General features: G+C 50.0%; 1 protein-coding gene, 2 long non-coding RNA genes and 1 other non-coding gene across 4 annotated transcripts in view; 2 read left to right on the top strand and 2 right to left on the bottom strand.

Annotated features, from left to right (window-relative positions):
- The window catches only part of LOC145504749 (NBPF family member NBPF19-like), a 251,607-nt gene that overhangs the window by 152,003 nt on the left and 87,563 nt on the right, over positions 1-12,041 (bottom strand). The window lies entirely within an intron of this gene.
- The window catches only part of LOC145504771 (uncharacterized), a 375,749-nt gene that overhangs the window by 352,256 nt on the left and 11,452 nt on the right, over positions 1-12,041 (top strand). The gene's annotated exons all lie outside the window — the stretch shown is intronic.
- LOC145504786 (uncharacterized) overlaps positions 1-12,041 on the bottom strand; it is a 21,800-nt gene extending 9,759 nt beyond the window's left edge. Inside the window, exons 1-3 of the long non-coding RNA XR_014052483.1 lie at positions 11,078-12,041; positions 7,065-7,178; positions 1,873-1,943 (exon numbers count right to left, since the gene is read on the bottom strand). This is a non-coding gene — a long non-coding RNA (uncharacterized LOC145504786). The remainder of the gene's footprint in view (positions 1-1,872; positions 1,944-7,064; positions 7,179-11,077) is intronic.
- Positions 8,343-8,507, top strand: LOC145508178 (U1 spliceosomal RNA). Its single transcript, XR_014055431.1, has one exon. It is a non-coding gene; the product is annotated as a U1 spliceosomal RNA (small nuclear RNA).

Here is a 12,041-nt window from a genome sequence, read left to right as displayed (position 1 = left end):
GCATCACTACGAACAAAGCTAGTGGAGGTGATGGAATTCCAGTTGAGCTGTTTCAAATCCTGAAAGATGATGCTGTGAAAGTGCTGCACTGGATATGCCAGCAAATTTGGAAAACTCAGCAGTGGCCACAGGACTGGAAAAGGTCAGTTTTCGTTCCAATCCCAAAGAAAGGCAGTGCCAAAGAATGCTCAAACTACCGCACAATTGCACTCATCTCACATGCTAGTAAAGTAATGCTCAAAATTCTCCAAGCCAGGCTTCAGCAATACATGAACCGTGAACTTCCAGATGTTCAAGCTGGTTTTAGAAAAGGCAGAGGAACCAGACATCAAATTGCCAACATCCGCTGGATCATCGAAAAAGCAAGAGAGTTCCAGAAGAACATCTATTTCTGCTTTCTTGACTATGCCAAAGCCTTTGACTGTGTGGATCACAAGAAACTGTGGAAAACTCTGAAAGAGATGGGAATACCAGACCATCTGATCTGTCTCTTGAGAAACCTGTATGCAGGTCAGGAAGCAACAGTTAGAAATGAACATGGCACCACAGACTGGTTCCAAATAGGAAATGGAGTACGTCAAGGCTGCATATTGTCACCCTGCTTATTTAACTTCTGTGCAGAGTACGTCATGAGAAACGCTGGGCTGGAAGAAACACAAGCTGGAATCAAGATTGCTGGGAGGAATATCAATAACCTCAGATATGCAGATGACACCACCCTTATGGAAGAAAGCGAAGAAGAACCAAAGAGCCTCTTGATGAAAGTGAAAGAGGAGAATGAAAACGTTGGCTTCAAGCTCAACGTTCAGAAAGCTAAGATCATGGCATCTGGTCCCATCACTTCATGGGAAATAGATGGGGAAACAGTGGAAACAGTGTCAGACTTTATTTTGGGGGGCTCCAAAATCACTGCTGATGGTGATCGCAGCCATGAAATTAAAAGACGCTTACTCCTTGGAAGGAAGGTTGTGGCCAACCTAGATAGCGTATTTAAAAGCAGAGACATTACTTTGCCAACAAAGGTCCCTCTCGTCAAGGCTATGGTTTTTCCAGTGGTCAAGTATGGATGTGAGAGTTGGACGGTGAAGAAAGCTGAGCGCCGCAGAATTGATGCTTTTGAACTGTGGTGTTGGAGAAGACTCTTGAGAGTCCCTTGGACTGCAAGGAGATCCAATCAATCCATCCTAAAGGAGATCAGTCCTGGGTGTTCATTGGAAGGACTGATGTTGAAGCTGGAACTCCAATACTTTGGCCACCTCATGCGAAGAGTTGACTCATTGGAGAAGACCCTAATGCTGGGTAGGATTGGGGGCAGGAGGAGAAGAGGACGACAGAGGATGAGATGGTTGGATGGCATCACCGACTCGATGGACATGGGTTTGGGTAGACTCCGGGAGCTGGTGATGGACAGAGAGGCCTGGCGTGCTGCAATTCATGGGGTCGCAGAGAGTCGGACACGACTGAGCGACTGAACTGAACTGACTTCTGTGTCCTGGTCCTGTGATTGGCACGTGGTGGAGCCAGGTCTGCAGGGCCACCCCCAACCACTCACCGAGGTGGCCTTCCTGCCCACACTCTCTCCCAGGCTGCTAACATTTGGAGGCCAGAACGTTCACATGCCCTTATCTTCCCAACACCGCAGCAGCAGCTGCTGCGATTTAGGAATAAAGCCTCCTGAACAGCTCACCCAGGGCACGAGAAACATATGCAAAGAACCCAGGCGGAGGAGCCACAGGAAAGCCAGGTATTTGGCTTACCAAGCTTTATGGCCAGGAGGTGAGTCCTCAGGGTTTTCTGCTGGTTTGGGACAGTGTCTTTGGAGACAGAGAATGAGCCAACAGAGAGCCTCTGTTGCCCAAATGGGTCACTTACCTGCTTGCACATCCCGGGTCAGGCTTCGCCTCTAACGTCTACAGTCCAGGCCTGAAATCCACAACTCAGCTCTGCAATGAGAACGGAGTCCTTAGGGAAGAAAACCAGAGGCTTCAGCCTCAGCCCAGTCATATTTCCAGGGGTAGGAGGGCACTCCTAGATCCCTTTCCTCCCTGGCCACACCAATCACCAACTAGAGAAGCCAAGAGAGAAGGTGGAGAGAACAGAGCTACTCAGCCCACCAACCAGAACTCCCATAGCTTTTCTCACTCTAGAAAGGGCTATTGCCTGACAATCCCCAACCAAGGACCCTCAGACTCCTAGGCTTCAGGGAGGAGAAGCTTTAGGAAATCCACCACTTCTGTGCAACCCACTTGCAGATATTCAGTCATTAGCTATCAAGTTGGACACCATTCAGTGCTTGTCCTACCTGACCACAAGTCACAGCTAGTTTCCACCCAGGAAAGGGAGAACATGAGGCCGACATACCTTCTCAGGTTTCTCCAGAACTTGCTGAAGCTCCCTGTGTCCCTCCCATGCTGAAATGCTGGCTCCATATCTCCTCACTCACCTCCTTCCTACTTGTAGAGTGAGGCCTACTATGCAGGCCTGCAAGCCTGTAATTGCCCAGGTGCAACACCAAAGAAACACAGCCCATAGACAGTGACAGAGACAACAACCATTCAGTGGATAGAGAATCTTATAATTCCTAAACAAAGGGTCCTAGAGTGACATGCCCCAGTATTCAGCAAACAGCTGGCAGAACAAGGCAGCGATCTTCACTGCTGGGGCCGAGGGCGGAATTGAGGGGAGACTACAACGTATAGGGACCATCGATGTCTGATTGGCTCACCAGTCACCAGGGAAACCAGAGGCTGGGGTCGGGGCAACCGCATAGTTGGTTACTGACTAAGCCGTATAATTAAGGGGCTACAAATCGGGAAAGCAGTATGGCAAGCCTGTATATTGTCACCCTGCTTATTTAACTTATTTGCAGAGTACATCATGAGAAATGCTGGGCTGGATGAATCACAAGCTGGAATTAAGATTGCCAGGAGAAATGTCAATAACCTCAGATATGCAGATGACACCACCCTTATGGCAGAAAGCAAAGAAGAACTAAAGAGCCTTTTGATGAAAGTGAAAGAGGAGAGTGGAAAAGGTGGCTTAAAACTCACTCTTCAGAAAACTAAGGTCATGGCATCTGGTCCCATCGCTTCATGGCAAATAGATGGGAAAACCATGGAAAGAGTGACAGACTTTAGTTTTAGGGCTCCAAATCACTGCAGATGGTGACTGCAGCCATGAAATTAAAAGACACTTGCTCCTTGGAAGAAAAGTTATGACCAACCTAGGCCGCATAGTATAAAACAGAGACATTACTTTGCCCACAAAGGTCCATCTAGTCAAAGCTATGGTTTTTCCAGTAGTCATGTATGCATGTGAGACTTGGACTATAAAGAGAGATGAGTGGTAAGGAATTTATGGTTTTGAACTGTGCTTTTGGAGAGGACTCTTGAGTGTCCCTTGGACTGCAAGGAGTTCCAACCAGTCCATCCTAACGTACGTCAGTCCTGAATATTCATTGGAAGGAGTGATGCTGAAGCCGAAACTTCAATACTTTGGCCGCCTGATTTGAAGAACTAGCTCATTTGAAAAAATCCTGATGTTTGAAAGATTGAAGGTGGGAGGAGCAGGGGATTTTGGAGGATGAGATGGTTGGATGGCATCACCATCTCAATGGACATGAGTTTGAGTAAACTCCAGGAGTTGGTGATGGCAGGGAGGCCTGGCGTGCTATAGTCAATGAGGTCACAAAGAGTCACGCATACCTGAGCAACTGGACTGAATTGAACTGATAATTAAGGGGATTGGATAGTCATGTGGGTGAAGGAATGGCTGGTGAAGGAGAATGAATAGATAGCAAGAGAACGGTCATTTTGAATGACTTGACCTTACAATTTTGTCTGGAGGTGCCAGCAAAATTTCCTTCAGTTTCCCCAAGACTGTCCACAGGGCACCCACTGCTGAGCCTCATTTCCTGTGCGGATGGAGTGGGGTTTGGATCCAACCTAAGTGTTGATTGGTTGAGTCAACAGATCAACATTAACAATTTTTATTTACAAATACTTACTGAATAATCATAGAAGATTCAGAATATGGTTCAAAAGGATTAAGTCCAGAATGAAAGAATGTTTATGGAAAAGGAAAAAGACACCAAAGAGATATTTCTAAATTAGCCTCCTCAAGCAAGAGATGTGAGAGGAAAGGTCACTGCTTGGGAAGATAACAAACCCATAGAAAAGGGAGAAGGCAGAACTACTAAACTACCAGGGCTTCCCTGGTGGCTCAGTGGTAAAGATCCAGGAAAGGGAGGAACACGAGGACTATGAACATTCTCAGGTTTCTGCCAATGCAGGGTAGGAGGCACAGGTTCAATACCTGGGTTGGGAAGATCCCCTGGAGGAAGAAATAACAAACCAATCCCATATTCTTGCCTGGAGAGTCCTATGGACAAACGAGCCTGGCGGGCTACAGTCCATGGGGTAGAAAAGAGTCAGACAGGAACACGCACCTATGCACCCTTACATAAACAAAGCCAGGATGGTAAATGTGGTCCTTCCGTGGAACTTGCCTTATAAAGAAGGTGGCACCAACATTTTAAGTTGTCTGGGATCTTGAGAACCAGACGTGCTCCATCCACGTCCAGAGCTCCTGACTTTTGGTCACCTATCCCTGGGGTTGACCTAAGGCCTGTGCTGCCTTAGTTGCCTGGGGAGGTGGAGCCATCTTACTCCGTCCCCTCCAGACAAGAATCTAACCAGAAAGAAATGTATTTGTGCTTCTCGGCCTGGTGGAAAAGATTCCCTCATCTTCCTCTCAGACTGCTCAGCCCTCTCCTTTGCTGGCCTGCTTTGTGTGGGAGTGGGAGGGGGATATGGTAGTGGGAGTGATCCAAGAGGAGCAGCAAGAGGGAGGAGGAGTGAGAACAATAAAACACTGGTGAGGTGCTAGTGAGGACAGGGCGGAGAAGGGAAAACAGAGGCAGAATAAGGAGGAGGATGAGCAGAGCTTGAATGCCAAGGTGCTCTAGTCTCTGGTCCCAGAATGGCAGCTGCCCTCTCTTGAACTTCCCTTGAGTTTATCCTGGACACACACAGTGGGCATCCACACACACACACACACACACACACGCACACACCCCAGCTGCTCTCACATCCTCCAATCTTCTTTATTCACAGAAGAGCAGCCTCTCAGCCCCCGCCCCCTCCCACCCCCAGATTCTGGGAGTTCTTTCCTTTTTCCCCCGAGCCTCCGCAGAATTAGGCACAGATTCTTCATCAGCACCCAAACCCTTGTCTACGGTTGTGGAGAGTCCAGAGCATAGAAATCATCCGGTAGAAGAGGAAATGCAGGCCACATGGGGTATTGGGTCACCCCGCAGAATGACCAGCTGTCCCAGGCCATTCTGGGTTGTTATTTTTGAAGATGTCAAACTCATTCAAAAGAAACTCCAAGATCCTTGTTGCAGGCCATTGCTGCATGTAGCAAATTATGCTGTGCTGCGTGCTGTGCTTAGGTGCTCAGTCATGTCCAAATATGCTATGAAATCTCAAACCGGGTGATGACTGCTTGTTTGAAACTCATGGATAAGGCTTTAAAAGGCAAAGCAGGTGGTGAGTGCTAATTACTGGGAATCAACAAGACTGGGGCAGATCCCAAAAAGGGCTAGGTAGGAGAAGCTGCTTAGGTCAATGACTAATTGACCTCCTATATTAGTCAGCTTGGGCTTCAAGAAAAAATGCTATGGATTGGGTGGCTTGACCCGAAATCTGTTTTCTCACAGTTCTGAGAAGTCCAAGATCATGGTTGGAACTTCTCAGCAATTCAGTTTCTGGTGCAAGCTCCCTTCCTGGCTTGCAGATAGTCCTGGCCTGGCTGGGTCCTCACAAGGTCTTTCCTTGTTGCTTGAGCTGGGGTAGGGCAGGGGCCCAAGCTCTCTGCTATCACTTCATTTAAGGATACATCCTATCAGATCAGGGCCCCAAAGCTATGATCTCATTTAAATTTCATTACATCCTTCAAAGTTCCTTCCCTAGATACAGCTTCACTGGGGATTAGTGTCCAAGATATGAATGTGTGGGGGGTGAGGGGAGGGAAACACATATACTCAGCTCCTAACACCCTCCCCAGCCTCCTCCCCCCATGAAGGCATTTGCAGCTCTCAGCTCTGATCCCTGGGAACTGCCCAGGCACTGGGTCCTCAGATTCCTCTCCCCACAGACATGTTCCTTCTCTCTCTCTGACTCACATGCCTCAGTACAGGGCCCAGCTGTTGACTGCTGACCCTCAGAAACAGTGGACTGACTTGCTTTCACCTGGATCACTTTCAGAATGGAGCAGCCACCACTGACTGATATGCTTGCAGAAATGTGTTCACTCTGGAGCCTGGCTGTGGTGGTAGACTAATGCTTCCCCAAAGATGTCCACAACTGGGCCCCTGGAGTTTGTGATTATGTTACTTGACATGGCAAAAGAGACTTTGTTGGTGTGATTAAATTAAGCATCTTGAGATGGGGGCTCCATGGAAACACAAAGGTTCATATAGACAAAAGAAGGAGACTTGGTGTCAGAATAATGTGTTGTGAGAAGAACGTGATCAGCTGTAACTAGCTTTGAAGATCAAAGGGGCCTAGGAGAGTAGAATGTAGGCATCTTCTAGAGGCTGGACAAGGCAAAGAAAGATTCTCCAGGAAGAATCACCACAACCCAACTGTCACTTTGATTTCTGCCCAGGGAGATGCATCTTGGATTTCTGATCTCCAGAGTCAGAAAATAATGAATGTGTGTTGTTTTAAGCCGCTAAGTGTGTAGGAACATATTAAGTAGCAATAGGAAACTCCTACAGTGGACAGCGGTGGGTAAAGAATACTTAAAGTCAGTGTGCAGGACGAGTCGTGTCAGCTGTTCAAAGAAAGGCCAGTTCTTCCTGCAAGTGACCTGGGTGCCGAGTTCAAGATTCTCCCTCCAGGCTAGTCCCCTTCCCCCTGAAGCCAAATGCACTTCAAGGATCAAGTTCCTCCACTCCTTGGTCTCTGGTCTGAAAGGCAAGCTGGTTGCCTTCTCCAGCCTTCCCACTCCCTGCCCTCAGGTCTAACCCACTCTTACCCAGTAAGAGAAAACAAACAAACCTCATTCTTTAAGCAAACACGTCATCTTTCTATCCCTTATTTGGGTCATCAGCTTCTTTTTCAGAATCTTCCACTTTTGTATTCTGTATGGTGAGAAAAGGAAAAACATGGCCCCTGGGAGACCATGAGGATGAAGTCAGAAGGTGCACAGAAAATGCACCAAGTAGAACTTTGAGATCTAACTCTTGGCAGCTACAAACTGCCACTTGCCATCTACCTTTACAAGGTTTAATGCTGCAGCTGTTGATTTTCAACACCCCCTGAAAGGAGTTCAGGGTGGAGAGCCGAAAGGAGCCCACTCTGTGCTGTGGGAAAAACTGGCAGAACAAGTCTTCAGATAGTGATGTATTTTCAGGAGCCGATTTTATGACCCAAATATCTCCTAGTACCTAGAAAAGCACAAAAATCCTTCACGGTGACATGCGATCCTCACGACTAGCAGTAACCTTCTGCAAAACATCTGCACTTGAATGCATGTCCTCTCCCTTCACCAAGATCACACATACACTGACCTTCGCCCCTGCCTTTGTGGAGCAAGTTCTCAGAGCTATCTGAGATGCTGCCTCCTGAGCTCCTCATTTTGCCCCCAATAATACTTGAACTCACAACTCTCACGCTGTGCATTTTTGAAAGTTAGCACCCTGACTCTATATGCCTACACACATAACACATACTCACGCTTTATTTTGTTCCTACAAATATATATTTACATCCATTGTTTTACAACTTATTATTTCTTAAAACAAAATTGGATCAGCATAACAGAGGGCCACAGAATTACTATTCTCAGCGTGTCACCCAGAACAAAGGTTAAGAATACAAAGAGGCTGGCTAAATTCCCCTCCATCTCAACTAAAGAAGAAAGGGTCTGTTTCCACTGATTTCTGGGCTCCCTAAGCTGTGGGGAATCATGACGTCCCTTCTCCTTCAGCAGCCGGCTTGCCCATTGGTCCTCTCAGCAGGGGTGGGAGGGGAGATGAGGGGCCTGGGACAGGGCGTGGGTTGGAGGAGAGGAACCGCCTTACAGGTCCTGAATGGGGTGGGCTTATGTAAATTTGCAGCGGAAGCGGTACAGTTCCCGGCCTGCCATTTTGCCGGTTGTGGGAAGTTTTTCCGAGATACTCTTGAATTTTATTAGAAGAGTTGTTAGGAGTGCCTGAGAGGCGCGAGAAACGATGGGGTGCGGAGGGTGGCGGAAGAGATGGCGGCAATAGCAAAGTGAGCGTGTGCGAAAGTGTACGGGTGTGAGGCTGTACGGGCGGCCGGCCAAGACTTTCCATACTTAGCTGGCAGAGAAGATAGCACGATCGCGAAGGTGGTTCTCCCAGAGCGAGAGTCACCCATTCTACGGCGGGTGTGTTGACCTCTGCGATTTCCCCGAATGGGGGGAAAGGCGACTGCGTAATTTGTGGTAGTGGGGGACTGCGTGCGCGCCTTCTCTTGGTAACTGCGGTCTTAACGATAGAAGTGATTTCTACTTGAGCGTGTTTTTTTCGGGGCTCAGGCGATAGTAAACCATCTCTCGGTAATACAGAAGACCCTCGGAAAAATTTTTCTAGAATAAAAAATGGCATTTCGCTCCAATGCCGTACTTTGGGAAAGCTCAAGAACGGAAGGGAGAGCCTTGTAGGCTACAGTCCGCGAGGTGGCAGTGTTCAGCTGAGCAGTGCAGGCACTCTTCCCTCCAGCTTAATTTAGTTCTTCTGTGTCTGATGGTCTCGATTCCAGCTTAATTTAGTTCTTGTGTGTCTGAGGGTCTCGAACCATCCCAGCTTCCGTCGTTCTCTTCTTTCCACCTTCAATGTTTCCCAGCATCAGTTCAGTTCAGTCACTCAGTCGTGTCCGACTCTTTGGGACCTCATGAATTGCAGCACGCCAGGCCTCCCTTCCCTCACCAGCTCCCGGAGTTTACCCAAACCCGTGTCCACCGAGTCGCTGATGCCATCCAACCATCTCATTCTCTCTCGTCCCCTTCTTCTCCTGCGCCCAATCCTTCCCAGCGTTAGGCTCTTTTCCAATGAGTCAACTCGTCGCACGAGGTGACCAAAGTATTGGATTTTCGGCTTCAACATCAGTCCTTCCAATGAACACCCAGGACTGATCTTTAGGATGGACTGGGCGGATCTTCTTGCAGTCCAAGGGACTCTCAAGAGTCTTCTCCAACACCACAGTTCACAAGCATCAATTCTGCGGCGCTCAGCTTTCTTCACCGTCCAACTCTCACATCCATACGTGACCACTGGAAAAACCATAGCCTTGACTAGACGGACCTTTGTTGGAAGAGTAATGTCTCTGCTTTTCAATATGCTATCTAGGTTGGTCATAACCTTCCTTCCAAGCATCAGGGTCCTTTCCAATGAGTCCAGGAGGTACCTCAAAGGTTGTATCTTGTCAGCCTATTTACGTGCAGAGTACATCATATAAAGTACAAGACTGGGTATGCGGATGACACCATCCTTATGGCAGAAAGCAGAAAAAGCGAGAGTGAAAACAGTTGGCTTAAACCTCAACATGCAAAAGACAAAAATCACGATATCTGGTCCCATCAGTTCAGTTCAGTTCATTCGCTCAGTGGTGTCCAACTCTTTGCGACCCCGTGAACGCCAAGCCGCCCTGTCCACCACCAACTCCCAGAGTCCACCCAAACCCATGTCCATAGATTCGGTGATGCCATCCAAGCATCTCATCCTCTGTCGTCCCCTGCTCCTCCTGCCCTCAATCTTTCCCTGCATCAGGGTCTTTTCAAATCAGTTGGTGACAGGTGGAGGAAACGAGGGAAACAGTGACAGACTTCTTTACTTAGGCTCCAAAGTCACTGCAGAGGGTGACTGCAGCCATGAAATTAAAAGACGCTAGCTCCTTGGAAGAAAAGCTACTGCAAACCTAGACAGTGTATTAGAAAGCAGAGACATTAATTTGCCAAGAAACGTCCCTCTAGTCGAAGCTATAGTTTTTCCAGTGGTCATGGATGGATGTGAGTTGAATCATAAAGAAGAAGAAATGAAGTTGCTCACTCCTGTGCGACTCTGCCATTCCACAGGCTGTAGCCTACCAGGCTCCTCTGAAGCAAGAGTACTGGAATGGGTTGCCATTTCCTTCTCCAGGGGATCTTCCCGACTTGGGGATCAAACCCAGGTCTCCTGCATTGCAGGCAGATGCTTTACCCTCTGAGCCACCAGGGAAGCCCAAAGAAGGCTGAGCGCAAAGAATTCATGCTTTTGAACTGGAGTGTTGGAGGAGACTCTTGGACTGCAAGATCAAACCAGTCAATCCTAAAGGAAATCAGTCCTGAATATTCATTAGAAGGACTGATGCTGAAGCTGAATCTCCAATAATTTGGCTACCTGGTGCGAAGGGCCAACTCACTAGAAAAGACCCTGGTGCTGGGAAAGGTTGAAGGCAAGAGGAGAAGAGGACAACAGAGGATGAGAGGGTTGGATGGCATTACCAATTCAGTGGACATAAGTTTGAGTAAGGTCTGGGAGGTGGTGAAGGGCGGGGAAGCCTGGCGTTCTGCAGTCCGTGGGGTCGAAATGAGTCGGACACGACAGAGCGGCTGAACAACAAAACAGACCCATACTTTGCACCGCTCAACGCTTACAGAATTTGGCACATTTGAACAGTCCTGTTACTGCTGTAAACCGTTCTTTGTGCCTAACTCATTTGGGCTCGCAGTTCCTCCACCGGCATGGTGCAACGGTTTGGGAAGGCGGATCCCTGGCTTCTGGTCTGGTTCCGACCAGAGCAAAGGTCATGTCTCCTCACAAAGCCGGTGGTGGCCCGCGAGTCTACCCTTGGACCTGGGGTACCAGGCATGGGACATCCCACGAAACCTCAAAGGCTCTTCTGAGGACGTGCAGAGTTCTCAGGGCAGCGGGAAGAGGACACTTGCAAAGAGGGAAGGGACTTTTTTTTTTCCTGGCGGGAATTTTACCTCAGGGCAGAAAACTCTAGAAATGCCGGCAGAGCAGATGCATTTGGGGGAGGCCTAAAAGCCCCTCCCCGTCGCTCACCCGGAATGGGTCTCCTCCCATTCCACCATGTCCAAAGCTGTAGAGACGGCCGCCGGCCGGCGAGTCAGGCGCCCCCTGGCGTCGTGGAGGAAGCGGCAGGCGGCGGAGTGACGAGAGCGCCGGGAGGGAGGAGGTCCTGGGACCGCGCGGCTGAGAGCCACACGGCTCAGCGGCGGGAGAGCGAGAAGGTCGTGTTTCCACGGTGTAGTGGTCAGCACTTTGGACTCTGACTCCAGCGATCCGAGTTCGAGTCTCGCTGGGACCTTTCTCTTTAGGCCGCACGCAGAGTCTTTTACTGGCGCAGCCGGAACTCAGTCTCCCCCTGAAAGCGAACTCGCGCTTCAGATGCGCGCTGAGTGGACCTACTCTTCCGCCCCAGCGCCCAACTCGTTCTGCTCTCGGGACCAGGACGCCTAGGTCCCGCGAAGGAGGCCCTGGGCCCCCGTGATCTGCCACCTCCCCCTCAGCAGTCGAGATCTGAGACCTGCTGCTCTGAGAGGCGCAGACCTGTGGACAATGGAGGGGGCGGGGCGGGGGACCAGCCCCTGGCGTCCCCGCAGGACCCTGCGGCTCTGCCGCTCAATGGTCCTCGGAGGCCCGGCCCCCGCCCTCTCCCAACTCGTTCTGCTCTCGGGACCAGAACGCCTAGGTCCCGCGAAGGAGGCCCTGGGCCCCCGTGATCTGCCACCTCCCCCTCAGCAGTCGAGATCTGAGACCTGCTGCTCTGAGAGGCGCAGACCTGTGGACAATGGAGGGGGCGGGGCGGGGGACCAGCCCCTGGCGTCCCCGCAGGACCCTGCGGCTCTGCCGCTCAATGGTCCTCGGAGGCCCGGCCCCGCCAACAGAGGGCGCGGCGACCGAACCACTGCCACCCCCTGTCGGGTCACCCTGGGTCTTAGGGTAAAAGGCAGAAGCTGCGCCCACTGAGTCCTGCCCCACGAGGGGGCTTCGGACCGCACGTCTT

This window comes from Giraffa tippelskirchi, chromosome 5, assembly GCF_054371585.1.
Source record: "Giraffa tippelskirchi isolate mGirTip1 chromosome 5, T2T-mGirTip1v1.2.pri, whole genome shotgun sequence".
NCBI lineage: Eukaryota > Metazoa > Chordata > Mammalia > Artiodactyla > Giraffidae > Giraffa > Giraffa tippelskirchi.
The sequence above is the reverse complement of the archived record's forward strand: the minus strand, read 5'-3'. Positions and strand labels throughout refer to the sequence as shown.